Here is an 18,820-nt window from a genome sequence, read left to right as displayed (position 1 = left end):
AGCAGAAAGCAGGAAATGACCCAACTTGTGCAGGAAGTGCTGCAAGGTGACCAGTAGCAGTTTACGGTGAGGCGAGCGCGGCAGGCTCTTATTGATATATGTGCACACTCTCATGCGTGTGGCAGATGGAGAGGTTTTGGTTTGTGCTGGCCCGGCTCTGGCCCTGGTACACCACTGTTTCAGCAGTTTGGGGCAGGAAACAGCTGTAGAAAGTGAAGCAGAGGTAACAGTCAGCACGCAGCCGTTTGAGGGCTACACTGCACTGCAGCCAATATCAATCAAACTGCGCGGAGCTGGGCTTTCACAGAGCCCAAAAACCACATCATGTTAGCACATTCACACCGACTCCGACTCCAGCTCACTGTCAGTCGCGCTGGAAAATATGTGACCACCCCGATGTAGGTGGATCCTGATTATAGATCTGCTCATGGCTTCCAGAGGCACTCTTGAATCCAACAAGGGTTTTATGGATTGATTTATGTGCGTTTTTAAGATGAAAGTCGCCTGAACGTGCAACTGAAATATCAAGCAGATGAGGAGCAAACGTGAAGAATAGATGAATGGAAACTGGAGCGGAGCAGGGACAGGGGAGTCAGCGTGGTATTTTTAAGCCTCACAATGAGGACGTGTCACTCTCTGAAGAAAATTAGACACACCCCTCACTCAACCGGCCACATCACCACAGTCGACTGGGTGGCTGCTCTGTGGCTTTTTTGACTATTTGACAGTTAGCTTGTTTTCATCTAATGAAAACAGTATTAGTGTGAGTTTGCATCGAAGTCTCAGGGCCAGTCGCTGGGGAAATGACAGTTTAATACCACTAATACTACTACTGCTACTACTACTACTACTACTACTGCTACTACTACTACCTGTATGCAGTCTGGGTCTCAATAATGTAAAATATAAATGACACCCAAGTTACTAATAATTAAGAATAAATCATCCAAGTCTTAAACTGCATTGAAGGAACACAAATATAAAATAAAATGCTGAAACTACAGAGGTATAAATGTAATTAGACTTGAACCCTAAACAATATTAATAATGTTATTAATAACACATAAATGTATAATTTTGGTGTGAATATAATTTTTTCCTACTTTTATTAGAAAGATGGACAGGGAACCAAAAACAGAGAGATACAGCATGCATTATAAAAAATATAAAGTATAGATATGTTTTATTATAAATTAGATTATTATTTTTATATTTTATATTATATATTTTTTTTTTACTTGTTAAAAAATGACCCCTCTGCAGAATTCTCTGGACCTCCTAAGGGTCATATACCCCCCTTATCTAGAGAAACACAACATTTATACCTAAGACGAATTATATTCTGTTCATCATTTATTCTTTCACTGTCATTTATGTCGAACACAGGTTCGTGGTCACCTGATTGGACTGGAGGTTCTTTTATTTGCATGTCTAACATTTTGGACAGGCGTCAAAAACAAGTGCCAAAAAACTGTGCAGGACTGGGAGGCATTAGAAGGTAACAGGAGAAGCCCTCCTGGGACAGGAGGTGGGAGCCGGTGGGGGTGTGGGGGAGGTGGGGGAGTGAGAGACGCCGTCAGTCTCCACCGCCATGACCTCCGCAAATTATTCCTTCTTAAACATCACATTAACAAATGCAACAAGACAGACAGCACAAAAACAAAATGGCCCCGCCACAGGGGGCAGCAGAGCTTAAAGAAATCCTCCCATCCACTTCTAGTCAGATGACATTAAAACAGTCATTTGTACATTTCAAGTTCCTCCCGTCACCCCGTGGCCTCGGCTCTGGGAGAAGTTGGCCTGGTGGCTGACGTGCTGATAAAGAGTTAATTTAACACGCTCCCTAACAACCATTTGACATTAACTGGAAGCAGCTGTTTGAGTGGTATTTATAGAAAGATATGAAATTTCATTGTATCTGTAATCCAGCTGCCGAGGGCCCATCTGGTCTGCAGCCCACTATACCTTGGAAATCTCTCCGTCTGCACACAGTTCTGGCTTCTGTCCTTTTCCTACAGCGAGTCATTTAGTGCAACTCCAAAAAAAAAAAACTGCAGTTATTGAATATGAACTTTTCTTTCAATCCACGGTTCCAGACTAAAGAGTTCTGTTGATTTCTCTACGGATCAAAAACCTTCCTCCATCACCCAGTATTTTCCTTTTATTTACGTGATTTTTTTTTTTTTTATTCAGTCAAAAACTTCAGACCCTCGGCAGAGCTGCTCACAGTATTCCATATCCGAGCTTAAGAATTAAACGGCCGCTGTGAGGATTGGTTTGGAAACTCTTATGTTCTGTTTCTTTGTGGAAGAGACTTCTTTTAAGTGGAATTCCATGCAGGAGTGAAGTTCCCACATGTTGCGGCCGTGGTAGACAGTTCATTCCGAAGTAGCGGTTATTTTCAGCAACTGAGACACCGAGGAGTTGTAACTCTGAGCTGCAGCAGTTATCGAGTCATTTACCATATCCCTGCACTGAATGAACTGCTTCGATGCATTTTCTTTCCCTCCTTGTTTTTAATTCATTTTCTTCCTTTTTTTTCCCCCTGTGAATCCTGTCTGAGGTCCAGGTTCTCTTCAGAACCCTCTACAGAACCGGTGTTCGGTTCTTAAACTTCAGATGTCACAGGTTTCTCTGTAAACTCTTCTTTTTCTTTTTACCTGAAAGATGGAAGTTATTACTGGAAATTGGTTTTTGGAATTTCCCAGATTTTTCCTTGAGCATATAAAAAAAAATCAGGGTAAAATGACTTTTGATGCTTAAACGTTGGTTTAAAACGCTGAGTTGAGCACAAAGTTTTAAAACAGCTGTTGAAAATTTAGCACGTGTCCAATTATAACAAGCAGAACCCGTGAAGACATGGTGCTTCGTTATATCTCTGTGAAGCATTGATGAATTTCTGACCAAACCTGGATGAATAAAATCTTTATTAAATCATCAAATGTTTTCACAGGTTCTCGTCCAGTCACAGCTGTGATGTTTCTATTTTCCCCCAAAACTGTGAGAATAACTGAAAGAAACTTTAGATTAAGGGGGAAAAAAAGCAAGTTGTGGAAAAAAATCTACCAGAATTCTATGAAGTCGAAATTCTTCAGTGGAAACAGACGGAGGTGCAGAGGTGTTGGGTCGAGAGGGTTTGTGAATAATTAGATTTGAACTTTTAGAAATGGAATTGAAAGGAACTAAATTTTACTCCTACAACAAAGAGAAGAAACAAATTTTCTTTTATTATTATTTTAATTCAAATGTATGCTTGTATTCCTAGTACAACGTCTCAGTGGTTTCACAAGTTTTCACGTCTTTACATAAAAAACTATTACATAGAAAAATATTGCCAAACATAGAAACATCAGTAAATCTTCATATACAGCAGGTGGAGGGAGAGAAAAAAAAATCCCCAGGGTGTGTTTTTACTGCGGTAACGTTGTGGTCAGACTTGAGGTGAGTGTTGTGTTTGTATTTTTTCTGTTTAACTTTCAGTTAAAGTTTTGTGTTTCAGTTGCGTTTGTCACCCATCTCTCTGATTGAGCGTAGGCTGGTGTGCGTGCGTGAGTGTGTGTGTGTGAAAGTGTAGGCTGGTGTGCGTGAGTGTGTGTGTGTGTGACAGAGCTGCTGAAGAATGTTTGGCACATTTTTCAACACGTGGCCCTGTCCTCTGTGTCCTCTGCGTCTTCTGCGTCACTCAGTCTGATGTCGTTGTGGCACGATCCCTGGATCTCCGTGTGAGGGTCTCTCTGTATCCCCCGTCTGTTTCTGTTGGAGAGCCGGGCCACATATTTGAGCCACATGTGTGTCTGAGAGCAGATGAAACACTTGCTGGGACACAGAAGTGCTGCGTCTGCAGCTGCATTCCTGGAACAGGATTCAGAGGCTGACAAAGAGCTGATGGCTGTCACGGGTGAAGTGGTATTCTGGGAATATTTGATGGACATCTCTTGTTATGGGTTTTTTTATTTCTCTTAAATACTTTTGGGTAGCCTGGCTACTGTGTCTCTGTTTTTCCCGCACACCCGCTGCAGTGAGCGTCGCTTTCTGACAGAGGGCAGCAATGAGCCATTTTAAAACAAACAGGCTGCGTTTTTTTGTTTTTTTTTTGGTCCCAGCCCAGAGCCACATGTCAAATACAACCAGTGGACTCCAGTTGATCACACACATCCTAATTTGTCCAATTTGGGAATGTTTGATTTGTTGGTAGAAGGCTGTCAGTCTGAGCCAAACCGCCGTTTACTACGAAGCATTTCTGAATCCGGGCCAGATACATGACTTCATTGAAACAATATGACAGCTTGGAGCGTGGCTTAATTTCCACAATAAACAGTTAGTGTATGCTGCTTGATCCGTCTTGATATCAGGAATGGCAGTGAGATTAACAGGGATTAAAAGGCACGTCACCCTCTTTTTTTTTTCTATCTCTCCCACAAATCACACAGATTGTTGTCTTGGCCTCTGGACACATTTTTTTTGTCCCTGACTTGATTATAACAACTCGTTACGGTCACCATGTGTCTTTGTTAAGATATTTTTGGAGCCTGAGAGCGAGAGTGTAAATGCTAATCTTCTTAATGGCGGGTTGTTGGTGTGTAAATTACAGCCAGAGGAATGCTGTCACTGTCACTGGCTGTAGATTTGTCATCTCCACTCTGATGTGTGTCAGGCTGATCTAACACTGCCTTTAATTAAAACATTGCTCTTTCCTAACCAGAAAATTACACTGTAAAAAGTTAGAATTTGACGAAATCGTGGTTGAATTTACTTTGGAAGTGTTGTAAGATGTTAGCTTGAGAAACTAAAAACAGAACCAGGCTCTGTAATTGTAAATATATATACAGTATATAATTGTTTTAAGTTCATAGAAGTAGAGGCCCAGTCAGGACAGGAGTGGTTCAGAGAACAGTGAACACAGATGGAGATTGATACCACGATGACTGTTGTGTAGGACGTGGAGGGCAGGAGATCAAAATACTCCAGAAATGACTGTACTTTACAAGTGTGTACCAAATACTTCCAAGGGCCCAGTGCTGCCTGTCATGGTCAACAGTCATGGTTAGTGGAGCACAGAGAAGGGAGTGTTTCACTCTTCATTCTTTCAGAGGTTCATGTATCTAATTTTAGAGTTCTTTTTTCCCCCTGCTCGATAGTTTCAGAAGACGAATTATTAAGAAGAATTATTTGTGATATTTTACTCCACTCCACGTTCGTCGAGTCGTCGTTTCTTCTCAGCTCATGTTTTCTCGCTTGCCTATATATATATTTGTTTCTTCTCGTCTCATGTCTTGTTTTCTCGCTTGCCTATATATATATATTTTTTACATCCTTTTTTATTTATCTCTTCGTGATATCCTGTTTCTAAATAAAACTGTAAAAATGTCACATACACCCCCCGCCCCCTCTTCCCCGATGCCATTTAAACGCAGTGTACACCTGAACATCGCACCCTTTAGAATAAATGATGGCCTCCTTGTTTTGACAGCATGTGTAACCAAAGTGATGCTGACTTTCTCAAACCTCGGCGTGAACAGAGACAGAAACCAGACTGGTTTTGATTGCTTCAGCAAATGTATTTCCCCCGTGAAAAAAAAAAAAAAAAAAGCCCACAAAATTGTGAGGTGAAACTCTTTCCGCTGCACTCCGTTTACTTTTAACTGTTTCGGCTTGTCTGTCCAACACCTGCTGACTGAGCGTGGTACTGAACAGAACACCCTCTGTTCTTTGCTCGGACAAAATCTGCCGAGTTTTGGGGAAAGTAAATCAGCTCCTCATTCAAACCCTGGACGGACTTGATTATTTTTAACTTTTTTTTTTTTTACCCTCCTTCTTTATGTGAAGCATTTTAAACTCTGTAAGACAGGGGTGTCCACAGAATTGACCGAGCTGAAGTGATCTACCTACATTGACATTGTTAAATATCTATTCACTTATATTTTCTATATATCTACATTATATGTTGGGGCACGAATTAGATGCATGTAGCTGCATGGCACAATATGATATTGATATTTATATTTTAATAGTTTTTTTATTTTTAATTCTGTATTTTTAATATTGGTAGGGGGTAGTCTACCTCTTGGGCGACCCATTTCATTTTATTCAGGCCGCGGTCGCTCTTCTCCTGCGGATCGCCTTCAGATCAGTGTAAAGGTCGTTTTGTGGCTCCACCTCTCTGCTGTCTGTTGTACTGCGGTTTGTGAGGTGCTGTGAAATATGCTGGCCCAGCCGCCCAAACTGCTGCATAATGACCCAGTGAAAAAGTCCCCTGCCAGGAGAGCCTGGCTCTCAGAAACAACACAGACAGAGTCGCCTAAATGCCCTGCTCTGTTTGTGCAGAGTCGGAGCCTCGTGGAAATAATCGGACTATTAGGGTCGGATATTTCAAGGTGCCCTCTTTTACCTCTTTTCCCCTACTTACAGTTTTGCTATAATTCTTACTTTTTTTTTCTCTCAGTTAATTAAAAAATTAATGAAATTACTAGTTATTAATCCTGTATGATCTCAGAACACCCAGCAGCAAGAGCAGCCTCTACTGGACACAATTTATTATTTTACTGTAACAATAACAATAAATCCTTACATGAGAGATAAATAAAAATAAAATCATTGGAATCACTGCACATTTTTCTGATATTTCCATTTGATGAACATTTACTGATAAAAAAAAAGAAATCCAAAAATGTTTAAGAACTTCACCTTTTTCCACTCAGATCCGATCGACGGCCTGCTCTGTTCCCAGCTGTTCTCAGCACATTAACCTTTAGCTGCTATCGCTTCCATACGCTGAGCTTTCTGTGAAAAAAAGCAGGCGAGCCAGAGCTATTTTTGGAGCATGTGCAAATCATGTTACCAATACCAGAAGACCCCTCAGACAGGAAATCACCCAGCAGCTTTGAATTCTAAGCTCTCGGCCCAACAGTGAGTCGGTGATTTGGCTCAGTGGATGTGGAGCTGCAGTCACAGAGAGAACAGACAAGCAGCTCAACAGAACCTCTGTCTTTTCAACTCTGGTTGACCTTTAAACCCCCTACGGTCTGTGCGGCGGCCCTGCGTTACCCACTGGTGTACAGCGCCACACCTTGAGTAGCTGTTGTCCACACAGACAGACAAAGGTAGCTGTGAGCTTTTGTTGAACAGATTTTGGTGATAGGTTGCTTTTTGGCCAGTTTGTATTTTCACAAGGTTCCAGGAAGGGACAGAGAACTTTGAACATAGAAATGTTTATTTCTAGATTTGATTTTAGTAAAAAAATAAATTAACAAAAATTAAAAAAACATTCCTAATAAAGTATATTTTAAGAAGCTTAAAGACAAAAATTAAACTTAACTTAATAAAGTATATTTTAAGAAGCTTAAAATTCAATGTCTGTAATGGTGACATTTTCTGTAGTGACTGGTTGATAAATTTGATTTTTTTCTTTATTTGAAGATAACCCTAACCCTAACACCGTTTAGTGTGTACTGTCCCTCAAGTCAATAGACAATAATTCTGTTTATTTTTAAAGTATATCTTCCTTCCTCAGTAACACTGGGCCATCGCTGCACCATGAACCTCCTTATTACTCCCAAAAAAAATATCTGAACAACTTATTAGAACTCAAACAATCGGTCAGAATAACTCTCAAAGGAAACGCGTCTTAATCCTGCTGTGATCCGTGGAGTGTTGTCGAAGCTTCTACACGACTGTCTGTGTTCATTACAGCGCGCCAGAGCCAGGCTGCATAATATGGTCATGTTTGTTTCATGTGAGCATTCCTGGGGTGAGCTGAAAAACCACACAGTTATTATGTGGGGAATATCAAAGGCTGTGCGGCCACCAGGGCTGAGGCGGAGAGCGTGGGAGGTTTGTGACACCCCTCCTCCCCCGTTCCTTCCCGTCTGTCCACTGAAAACACGCGTGAACTGCAACTGTGTGAGCGACTTGCGTAACTCTCTTGATGGTGAATGTCCTGAGATGAGGGGCGTCTCGTCGTGGTGACTCTGATGAGGGGCGTTCCACTGTCAGTAAATATTGACGATGGCTGCTGGTCTTTATCTGCATTTTAGAATTTTTTTTTTTTTAAGTAAGAACTAACAAACCCCCCCTCATTCTACCCAACTTAATCATGAGAAAAAAAATTTGCAAAAATCTTGCAATATCATTCAATGTCTGACTGACTTCTATTTTTTTGCAATACCATTCAATGTCTGACTGACTTCTATTTTTTTATTACTATTAAGAAAATTGATATTTATAACATTTTTACTTGTTTTTTTGTTGTCCTTTTTATAGAGTGGACAACAAGTGCCCTAAATATGTACCATATATATAAAAATATATTTAATATTTTTTATATATTCATGTATATACTGTATGTGCGTATATATTTAGGGCAAAATTAACATTAGAGTAATACGGAGAAAGTGAAATACAGAATGGCAACATCAATAAACAGCAACAGTGACTAAAGTGACAGTCAGCAACATACATACACAGTATATATATATATATATATATATGATGAAGTAATATGGTTATGTTAGTACCATTGTTAAATGTACAGCTGTGTCACAGATGACAAAAAAATATCACTGGCCAAACAAATATGGAACACAGATGGAAAATACTGCACTGGTGATACTACAGTTGAGTGTGTACTGGCAAAATAAATGTAACAAAGTAGAAAAGTATTACAACTATTACTTTGCACTATCACGCTTGTATACCAGTGTTACACGGGTACTACAGAGTACTACAGCCCCATCAGTTCCATAATGTCGAGCTCTTCCAACTATAGAACTCCACCTCAGTCCATTCATGGGGTTGGAAGGTGAGATAGATTAAGGAAGAAGGAATCAAGCGTCTCCCTCTCTTTCATCATCCCTCTCTCCCTCCCTCCCTCCCTCTCCCTCTCCCTCTCTCTCTCCCTCTCCCTCTCCCTCTCCCTCCACACTGCTGCCGCCCAAGAACCCACCTTCATTAAAACTCACCAGAGGGTTATGAATGGCCCTGTCTGGCGCACGGCATGGCCTTGAAAGCCCAGCTGGTTCCTATTACAGTCTCTTACATGAGTGTGTGTGTGTTTATATATATATGTGTGTGTGTGTGGAGGTGAGAGCCCAGTGAGAGAGAAAGGACTCAGTCATCTGACACTGAGGGGCGACAGGTACTGGTTAGTCCCTGGCAGGTAGCTCTGATCAGACCCAGGATTCAGGAGTGGATGTGAGGAAAGGTGTGATGAAGGTGTGTGTGTGTGTGTGTGTGTGACGGTGGTCGTGGACCCCGCCATCCCACTCTTACCCCCCCAACCCACCAGCCCCCATCCTGTCCTCTCCACTGCCCTTTATTTCACTTTTTCGTACATCCCCGGCTTTTATGCTCCATGACTGACATTCCTTTACTTTCTTTTTTCTTTTTTTTTTTTTACTACTTTTGTTCCTCTTCCTATGTAATTTATAGTGATACAAAGAGTGCTGTCCCCATTTTTGGTGCAATATTATTTTCCTGGCTGTGATCCAGTGGGATACTGGGCCCCCAGCCAGATGTTTGGGCCCGTTTTTATGAAAGTGTATAAATCTGAGTGAGCCACAGAGGGGAGGTATATATATATATATATATATATATATACACGCGCTCTCCCGGTCCCATGGCCTTTTGTTCTCATGTTAGTCTCTTACAGGAGCCCAGGGCTGAGCACTTACGTACATGAAACTGTAAAAATGAAAGAGTAACTGCAGTAGTTTCCTGTTTTCAGACAAACAAAAGTTAACTCGGGTGTCACAGAGGTCGGTGTCTTTGTGACGGTGATGTTAGCGAGAATGATGGGAGTTTTAGGGTCTGTGTTATGATGAGAAGTAATTACAGAGTGAGGCCATGTGGTGGTGACATCTCTGGACTGTATGACACAACTCCAGCGTTACGGAGCCACATAAAAAAAATTAAATGAAATGTGCGGCGACTACAGTGTAAAGTGTTATGGTGTGAGAGGAGGGAGCTGACGAATGATCTCTGTAGTCACATGGTCCATCCTACCTTCAATTTATTCTTTTACACTTTTATTTCTAAGCCTTTTAAAAAAAAACATTTAATTTTAACAATTCCAGCTCTGGACCAAACTCTTTGCCTTTGTCTTCCTCCTATCAATAACACCCTCCTTCACAATTGCACCCCCAACCACCCTAAATTGCTGCACAGTGCAACACATGTGCTTCCAATTAGGTTCTCTTTTGTGACGAAGTGAGGCTCCTCAGACCCCCCCCCCTCGCCCTCCCCTATTAGCACAGATATGTGTATGAAAACACCAGAAACACTCACTTAAAAAAAAACATATCTCTGTAAATTAAGTTAAATAAAGATGAAAAAATATATTTTAATGAACAAACCTCAGAGTAAGATGTGATTAGAGTGTATTTTTTCTGTATGTTTGAACGTTTTGATGAATGATGATAATGACCTGAATATTACAAATATGAATTACAATGCATTGCAGATATACTGCACTACACACTATAATACAGTGAAAAACTGTGGCCAGGACTGCAGTCTGACAGATCAGCAGACAGGGAGTAGTTCTGGATGCGACCACTAGAGGAGCTCCTACAACACATGAACCGTCCCTCTGTGAGTGTGGAAGTCTGCAGCTTTTGAGTCATCACACACACACACACACACACTTCAGTTATGTAAGGTGTCCAAAGCCTACGACCGTCCGACAACAGCTGCCGCTCTGATCTTTTCACTTTCTCCTTCAAGCACAAACAGTCAGAGAACATCACTGATTGAGGGAAGAGAATATCAGAACGTTGTGTACACCGTTTGCTGCTGAGGACATTTGCAACATTGTTTCAAAGTAGTTGTTTTCTAGGCCACTGCCGTTGCCTCATGATTGAAATAACTGTTGCCAGGGAAACGCTCTAATTTGACTCCACTGTCGACAGTGTGGTTTGAGCAAAAGGTGTGTGTTGTTTTGTTTGCTGTGCTACAGGGCACTGGATTTTTTTTTTAAGGTGTCCCTATTGTTTGCATGTTTGCACATCTGCAAGTGTGTATGCACACACATTTGTGTGTTGATGCATGACCCACAACGCTACCTTTGCATCTTCACAGAGACACAAGTACAACAGCCACAAGGTGAGAGCAGCAGGAGCAAATGAGGCGCTGCGGTTCGCCAAGCTCCGCACCCATGGGATCCAGAGCATTTGTTTATCCACAGATCTCAGAGGTGTGAGATTTTTTTAAATTTTTTTTATTAAGATATGTTTTGTTCACACAACTAAATCTGAGTCTGAGGTGGGAAAAAAACAGGTAACCAAAGCTGTTATGTGTTGAGAATCAACCATCACGTGATGTGACCTTTAGTTTTTTGTTTTTTTCCATTCGCTGCTTTACTTGACTGATGAACAGATGTAAAATGGTTTAGACACTTGACTGTCACATGACAGCTGTCTGTGCTTCTTGTCAGTTGATGTCACAAATATCTATATATATAATTTGTTATGGGATACTTTTAAAAAACAAATCAAAAAATTAATTGTGATAAATCAACATTCCTAAAACAAAGTTGCTGAAACAAGAAAGAAAAATAAAGTCAGGGTTGAAGTACAGTAAGTGCAGGTTATTCTATGTGTGAGTTAAATTGCATTAAAATTTGAAATCTGATTTATTTTTACTAATTAATTACTGCGACTGAAGCGTGACTTTCGACAGCTCTGGTTGGAACATGGAATAAAAAGATGTTTCTGATTAAAAAAAATGTGGGTAAAAAAAAAACCAGTCCAACCTCCAAACAAGTTAAAGCTAAATAAAAAGATGTTTCTGATTACAGTCCAACCTCCAAACAAGTTAAAGCTGTGGAAGAAGTCACGCACCGTGTTAAGACTAGAGCACATCAAGACAACAGGAGGGGGCGGTGTGTTGCATCAGCACGACGGCCTCTCCTAAAAGCAGACTTCACTGCACGGCCAAAACAGAGACAGTAGACGCTCAGAGATCGTCAGAGCTCGTACTTCAATCCTAGCTGGTTTCTTCATACATTCAGGGCATTTGGTGAGAGATTTCTGGGAACCCACAGGGGGTCCTTTAACCTTAGCCACCGTGTCCATCCAGCAGAGGCCCTGGAGAGGTGACCTCACCCTGGCCTTCTGCCAGGCTGATCTATGTAAAAGAGTAGGACAGAGAGAGAGAGAGTAAAAAAAAAAAAAAGAAGAGTCTTTGCACTTCGACCTCTGTCCAAACCTCAGGCAGAGCGAGGGCGAGCCCACCATGCCACATGAGGCTGTGTGTTCCTTTCCTTCTCTGTTATTCCAGCTCTCTGGTTACAGTTTGAAACCCAAGGGGGTCTTTAACGGGGGCCTTGGGATCACAGGCCTGACTGTTAACAGCTCCAAGGTGAAAGGCCTCGGACGATGCCCTAAGCCCTCCATGTTGATACTCCCTTGGCTAAAAGAGTTCCTGGGAGAATTCTGCCTGTTCCGTGACATTCTCTTTTTTTTTTCACATGCAATCTCAACTTTGTGCCAAGTGTTGTCAGAGTAGTTTTTTTTTTTTTTTTTTTTGCGAAAAATTAACCTTAAAACTCGGAAACGTTGACTTTTTTTTTTTTAAAAATAGTCGAGTAGTGACCCACGGACACTGTTTTCCTCCTCTGAAATGATGGATTACAGAAGGGAAAGTGAACTTTATTTGTATGCTTGTCATCTAAATATTCAGCATTTGTTCTTGCCCCCTGACTGACCCCACAATTTATCTTTTTGACAGTGTGTCGCAGCTCAGCACAGAGAAATGTCCATTATCTCTGAAACTATTATCTGCTTATGTACCGCGTTTTAACCTGTCCAAACCCATCAGACAGCGGTAATTGAAGTGCGCTCCGTTCGCAGGCCAGAAAAACCCAGCGCTCTTTTTGTCAAAATTACACTTGTCATTTTCTATCCGGGGACATGTCTCTCACATAAGAGTCCTTCCTTCCCCCCCATTGGGTGTCACTTGTCTTCCGTGTCATGTTATCTGCCTCCGTAAAGGTGCAGTTTGTAAGGTTTAGAAGGTTTTGCCCTTCTGAATTTTATTTCTAAGTGCAGAAATGAAGGATAATTGATTGATGAATTTGCTGATACTTGAAGCTCTAATTTATTGATGAGTGTTTTCTTTTTAAATTTTTACACATGGGGCCTGTCCCCACCAGAAAGGCTGCCATGTTTAATCACTATTTCCGTTTCACATAAAGTGTAAGTCAGAGAGTCGAGGGACAGATGATTCCATTTCCAAATGACAATAGCATAGCATTAGCATAAGGCTACCATTTATCCTCCTTCGTATAGATGCTGCTAAAACATATATGGATACAAAATATATTCAGAAAAAAAGTGTGTTTTGCTGAAGGTTTGATTGACAGAAATCAAAGCTGACTAAGTATCCTGATGAATAATTAGCTGGGTGTTCCCTCCACTGGAACTATTTTGCCACTCTTTTGTTGTGCAGTACTTTTCTCACAGTCGTCATAAATGCCAGGAATGGCAGCCTGATTTTTTTTTTTTTTTAAAGAGTAAAACTCCAGTCTGACTCAGCATGTGCACAACAGCAACTGGCAGATGGTGCGCGGTGATAATATGTATATTGTTGTGTCTGCCCGGGGCTGAGGATTTCCTATAGGAAGTGTCTGGCTGTTGTTGAAATGATGCGCCATTGAAAATGGGTGGAGGTGCAAAACTTCTCCGGACTGCGAGATGAAAAGCAGAATGACCCTCTTCACCCAGACACACGCACAGTGGTGTGTGTCATGCCTTGTGTGTGCGTAAGCTAAGTTTGACCTCAGGAGAATCACTCCTCTTTGCCTCGGTCATAATCTTGGTCTTTGTTTTGCGAACGCTGACTCGTGTGTCCCCCGTGAACTTTTGATGTTCTACTATCGCCATCGCACAGATGCATCACACCTAGACTCATCAGCCCGTGGCCTTGCTCCCCTATTGTCTCCCAATCCTCCATCTCTGACCTCGCCCCCCCCTCCCAACCTCCCCCCACTGCAGGGGTCTGTTCCTATTTATAAAATAGGAGGTGGTTTCCTCCTCTTGTTGCTGTTTGCCAGCGCTTCCTTCTTTCATTCACTGACCTCTTCTCTACTTCCTGTTTGTGAAGTGAATCAGTGGTCAACCCGTTGGGGATTTCTGTTTTGTTTTTTTGTTTTTTTTGTAAATTGTTTTAATTGCTTTTGGTAACAAAGGGTGTGACCGTAGTAGTGGAACAGACATGAGTCATGTCCGACACCGTGTCCTTATATGGTCACATCCTCCGGTCATAACAAAGGACTAAAGACAAAGGAGCATCCTTCATGTGGATGATGTTTACAGGTGTTCTTCTGTGACAACACTCCTGTCACCTTTGTATCCAAATTGACCAATAATGCAGAAAGTTCTAAAGTGATGCTGTTCAAACTTTTTCCTCCTAGAATTCAAGCCACATGTAAAGTTTTTTTTCCAAAGATGGCCTATTTATCACTTAATGCAAATCCAGGTTGGTGGTATGATTGCAGCACAATAAGAGATTTCCACTTCAGATCCCGTGTCCCAGGAGAGACCTTTTTATAGTTTAACAGGAACCAACCCCCCCCCGGGGCTTTTGTGCAGATGACGCTGTTTTCTTCATTTTTTTTTTTCATTTTTTTATCCCAGTTTGTTTTTTCTGCTCCTGTTGTGTGTCCTTAACATAACATTTTTTCTTATTTTCTGTGGTGGAGGAGAAATGAAGGATTTGAAGTAGAAACATTACTGTTATTTGTGATTTCAAACTTTAAATTCAGCTTTATGAAAGTGGATACCAAGTTCATTTAGAGACAAATAAATTGTTTCACACCTATTTTTTTTTTATATCACAGTAGTGAGGTGAAGTGAGTCCAAGTGAGTGACTACCAATGATGCAAACCTCACTTTGTTGCTAGGTTGATGTCAAAACAAGGCAGGAAATGATGTAAATGCTGACCTGTGGTGACAAAAACATTGTTTGAAAAGGAGTCTCAGGAGAGTCTGCTAGACAATGGATCAAAATGAGAGCAGGGACAATAGAGCACAAGTTACTCACAACATTCACAGCCTTGACCAGATGCTGGTGTGAAAAAAAAAAGTCCAGCAGTTTGATTATTTGGACCTTTAGGCTGCCGGAGCCAAGGCTGCAGCCCACCTGGATGTTACAAAGCTTCAGAGATGGGAGGCTGAACTCTAACTCACGACTCTTATCTCATTCCGACATCTGTTTGCACTGGGTCTTCCAGATGTTTCCTGCTTGGCTTCTGCTGATTCTTAGCCGGGCCAAAGGCCTGTGCACTTGCTTTTTCTCCCAACCCCAGTATTGGTGCTAGACCTTTGGGTCCCATTAAATGTGTTTACACAAGACCCTCGGCTGATGGTAACTTGGCGACAAAGTTAAGTCGTATTCCAAATGTCATCGTGTTAGCATTAGAGGCAAGTTATTTTTGATGTCTCCTAGAGGTGAGGCTTTTGTGTTGTGTGTGTGCTCGAATCAAAAATGCGTTACACAACTACGGTTTCCCCGTCTGCAGTATTTATAAACAGTTAGCGCAGTCAATAACCTGAGGCAGAATCGGCCAATTGTCTCCAGGCCTACGTGACTCCTTTCAGCTCTGATTTCAGTCACTAATAATGCCCTTTGTTGTGGATGACCTACCGTTAGGAGGGACCGCTCCACCAGGACTGAAATATCTTAACATCTGAGGATAAACGTTGGGAGTTCAGACACGTACACTTGCTGCTTCTGAGGACAGTGTGAAAAACAATATGTCATGTAGTTTGTTTGTTGGAATATGGCAAAATACAGAAGGTGATTTTTTTTTTAAGCACCTTGCTGAGATGTACGTCAGATAAGCATTTCACCTACGGGTCTTGTCTAAATAATAAAGGTGCTTTTTTTATTACTTGGTGCCATAGTGTAGTGGTTATCACGGCTGCCTTACACGTCTGTCTTACCTGCAGTATGGCCGATTGTAAGATGTTGCCATTTGTGTAGTACTTTGTTCAGGGATTGTACTTGTACTTGTGATCCAGGGGAGAGAGACTTTAACAACAGGTTTTATTCTTTCAAATGGAATATTTTTATGCCTTACAAAATAAAAGACCGTCTCCTGTGTTGGTTTGACAGAGACGTTAGTTACAGTCTGATGACAGTCAGAGTTACAGTGCTCTTTCTGTAACTCACTGTGTATATGTTTTCAATTTTGAGTTATTTCTAGTGAGCATCTATTCCTGGTGAGTTACAGTATTCACTTTACTGGCACTGATATACTGTACACTTTGGCTTTGAGGCAACGGGATCTATTTAATATCCCCCTACGTTTCATTTGAATTGTAAGGATCAGAGAATATTTATAGGCTGCACTGCCAAGACCCCTGATTCTTTCCAGACCATTTGGCACATGGCTTTGTAGAATACCCTGCAGATGGTTCTTTTATTCACCTTATCTGTCTTTTTTTTCTTCTCTCTCTCGCTCTTTCTTTTCTTTAATAAAATGCTCGAGCTGAGTCTTTTTGTGAAAAGAAAAAAAAGAAGAGAGAGGAAATCCATCAGATCTGCTGCGATGCACCCTACCTTTGGGCTCATAAATTGTACTTGCCTCAAAGTAGCAGGAAGTACAGGCCTAATAGGGTGTATCCTGCAGGTTTCCTGTTAGGTTAACCCACAAAGAGTGGGGTTTTCTCCCTCGCTATAGGATCACGACATCAACAACCACACTTATAGGGAATAGACCCACGAGTCTGACGGCCTGCGAGGGCCGCAGAAAACATTTTGCACACGGCCTTTAACGGTAAACATCTACCAACAAGACCTCAGACATTTTCCTGCAGCAGTCGGTTGGGTTGGGTTGCCAGATTTGTGATATTATTCAGTATTGCCCAACACTACTGCAGAGCCACGACGTAGATAGTATAGTAATCAAAGTGTGAAAATGAAATTTTTCTCCTCATCGGTTTTGTCATAAAAATAGTTTTGGGATGACTTTGGTATTTTGTAGTTATTGAAGAAATTGATCTTCTTCCCATGTGCACATGGGAACTCTTGCCTGCGTTTGATTCAATTCCCAGACTTTTACTTAGTCTCTAGAGGATGATGTGTGAGTGATAGTGAAAGCTTTAGCACGTAGAAAAACTCCAGCTGAGAGGTGATCAACTGCCCCATCTGGAGTTAGTTCTACCTGGGGAGAAAAAAAGGGGGTTTGAATGTGATGCTATGTAGACACACCCCTTTTATAAAGAGCACTGATACGGCCTTACAGCCGTCCCGAATTTTCACAATAATCCATTTTAATGTTGCATTTATTTTACATGACAGGTCGAATAAAACCAGCAGCACAGCAGAGCGGGGTTCTCCGTCTCTCCCTCTCCATTTCCTCGTGGCTGTGAATGAGTTGCAGGTGTTGCCTGAGTGTAAATGCATCACTCTACAGCTGCTGCAGAGTTCTCTGGGTGAGTAGATGGCCACAGATTCAACACTGAATTGAGTTAAGCCCCTGAACTGTGGAAGTCTTCCCCCTTGTGCCTCTTTTCATGGATAAAATGCTGCAGTGGAACATGTTTAAAAGGATATGTTTCTAATTTGACTCCTGCCACCCTTATCCTCTCTTAGCTCTCCTCGGCCCCATCATCCCTCTCCATATCTCCCTCTCCGTCTCCGTCACTGTCTGCCTGGATGCATGTGTCAGACAACCGATTAATTCTCCGGAGGTGGAAAGGTGGAGTGACGGGGGATCACAAGAGGCAAATCATCCCTATATTCATCCACAGGTAAATAAAAAAAACATGTCAGAGCTCAGAAGTACATCGATCTCACGCTGACAGCCACAGATGCTCCTCATTATTGTCCCCTGGCTTCAGTGAAACACAATAATTTATAAACGGCTCTAACATGCAGACCCCGGGGATGGATCTTATCTCAGACGGTCCTGCATGTGCGCTGTTATCTGTTGACATATATTTTATTTGGCCATATACTTTACACATGGAGATATTGTGAAGCAATACCGGCAATGGTGTTTGCTACCAAAACATCATGTTTTTTTAAACCTATGACCAAACAGAAACTGCTTAGCTTTTTGCGGGTGGCAGTGTGAGTCAACTGACGGCCAATCCCATCAGTCTTATCTACAAATTATCTGAGCTCAACCCTGTGACTCATTTCTCTTTGAACTATATTTGCTTAAGAATTTATACAAATCTAAGCATTTTTTAATTTTTTTAATCCTGTCTGTCTTAATTAACTTTAAAAACTTCCTGCAACATCAGAAAAAAATGATCAGGTAAATCATCATGTTAAAATGTGTACCTTAAATGTGATTGCGGGGAAAATCTGGCACAGACTGGCATCCTGTTTTGAGTGTGTTTGCTCCTCCATCTACAAATTATCTACATACGTTAAAAATCCTCATACAATAGAACCTTGTCTTCGTACAGAGATGACTTTATCTCTGTTTGTACTTTTTTTAAGAAGTGTTTTTAGGAGAAGTGCACCGTCTCTTTCGGGTACTGTTCTGTTAAAACCGCTAATAAAGTGGGCCAACATGTTTTTGATAGCCATTCTTATCAGGTGACAGTCGCGTGATTGATTTGACTAAAAATTTTCACTATAAACAAAAGTTATCTCGGTTTGGGGTTTTTTGTTTTCTCAATGTTGGAGGAGAAATGTGGTGCAGGTCTCGTCACATACCTGGTATCTGACAAACACTCGGTTCGGTGCACAGCTTTGTGGGTAATGAGAAAAAAAAAGATGTCTGGGTGGAGTTTTTGATAAAGATGGTTTCCTGTATTTGCTTCTTTTAGCGAAAGTGGTTAAGGTGCTGTGTGTGTGTGTGTGTGTG

General features: G+C 41.4%; 1 long non-coding RNA gene across 3 annotated transcripts in view; it reads left to right on the top strand.

Moving 5' to 3' along the window:
- The window catches only part of LOC107988480 (uncharacterized), a 28,878-nt gene that overhangs the window by 8,003 nt on the left and 2,055 nt on the right, over window positions 1-18,820 (top strand). For all 3 annotated transcript variants that reach the window (XR_003049618.1, XR_001759954.2, XR_003049617.1), the window contains exons 5-6: window positions 17,299-17,432; window positions 17,593-17,750. This is a non-coding gene — a long non-coding RNA (uncharacterized LOC107988480). The remainder of the gene's footprint in view (window positions 1-17,298; window positions 17,433-17,592; window positions 17,751-18,820) is intronic.

This window comes from Cynoglossus semilaevis, chromosome 4 (genome assembly GCF_000523025.1).
Source record: "Cynoglossus semilaevis isolate Cse_v1.0 chromosome 4, Cse_v1.0, whole genome shotgun sequence".
NCBI classification, from domain to species: Eukaryota; Metazoa; Chordata; class Actinopteri; order Pleuronectiformes; family Cynoglossidae; genus Cynoglossus; species Cynoglossus semilaevis.
Note: the sequence above shows the minus strand (reverse complement) of the source record. Positions and strands in the feature narration are given on the sequence as shown.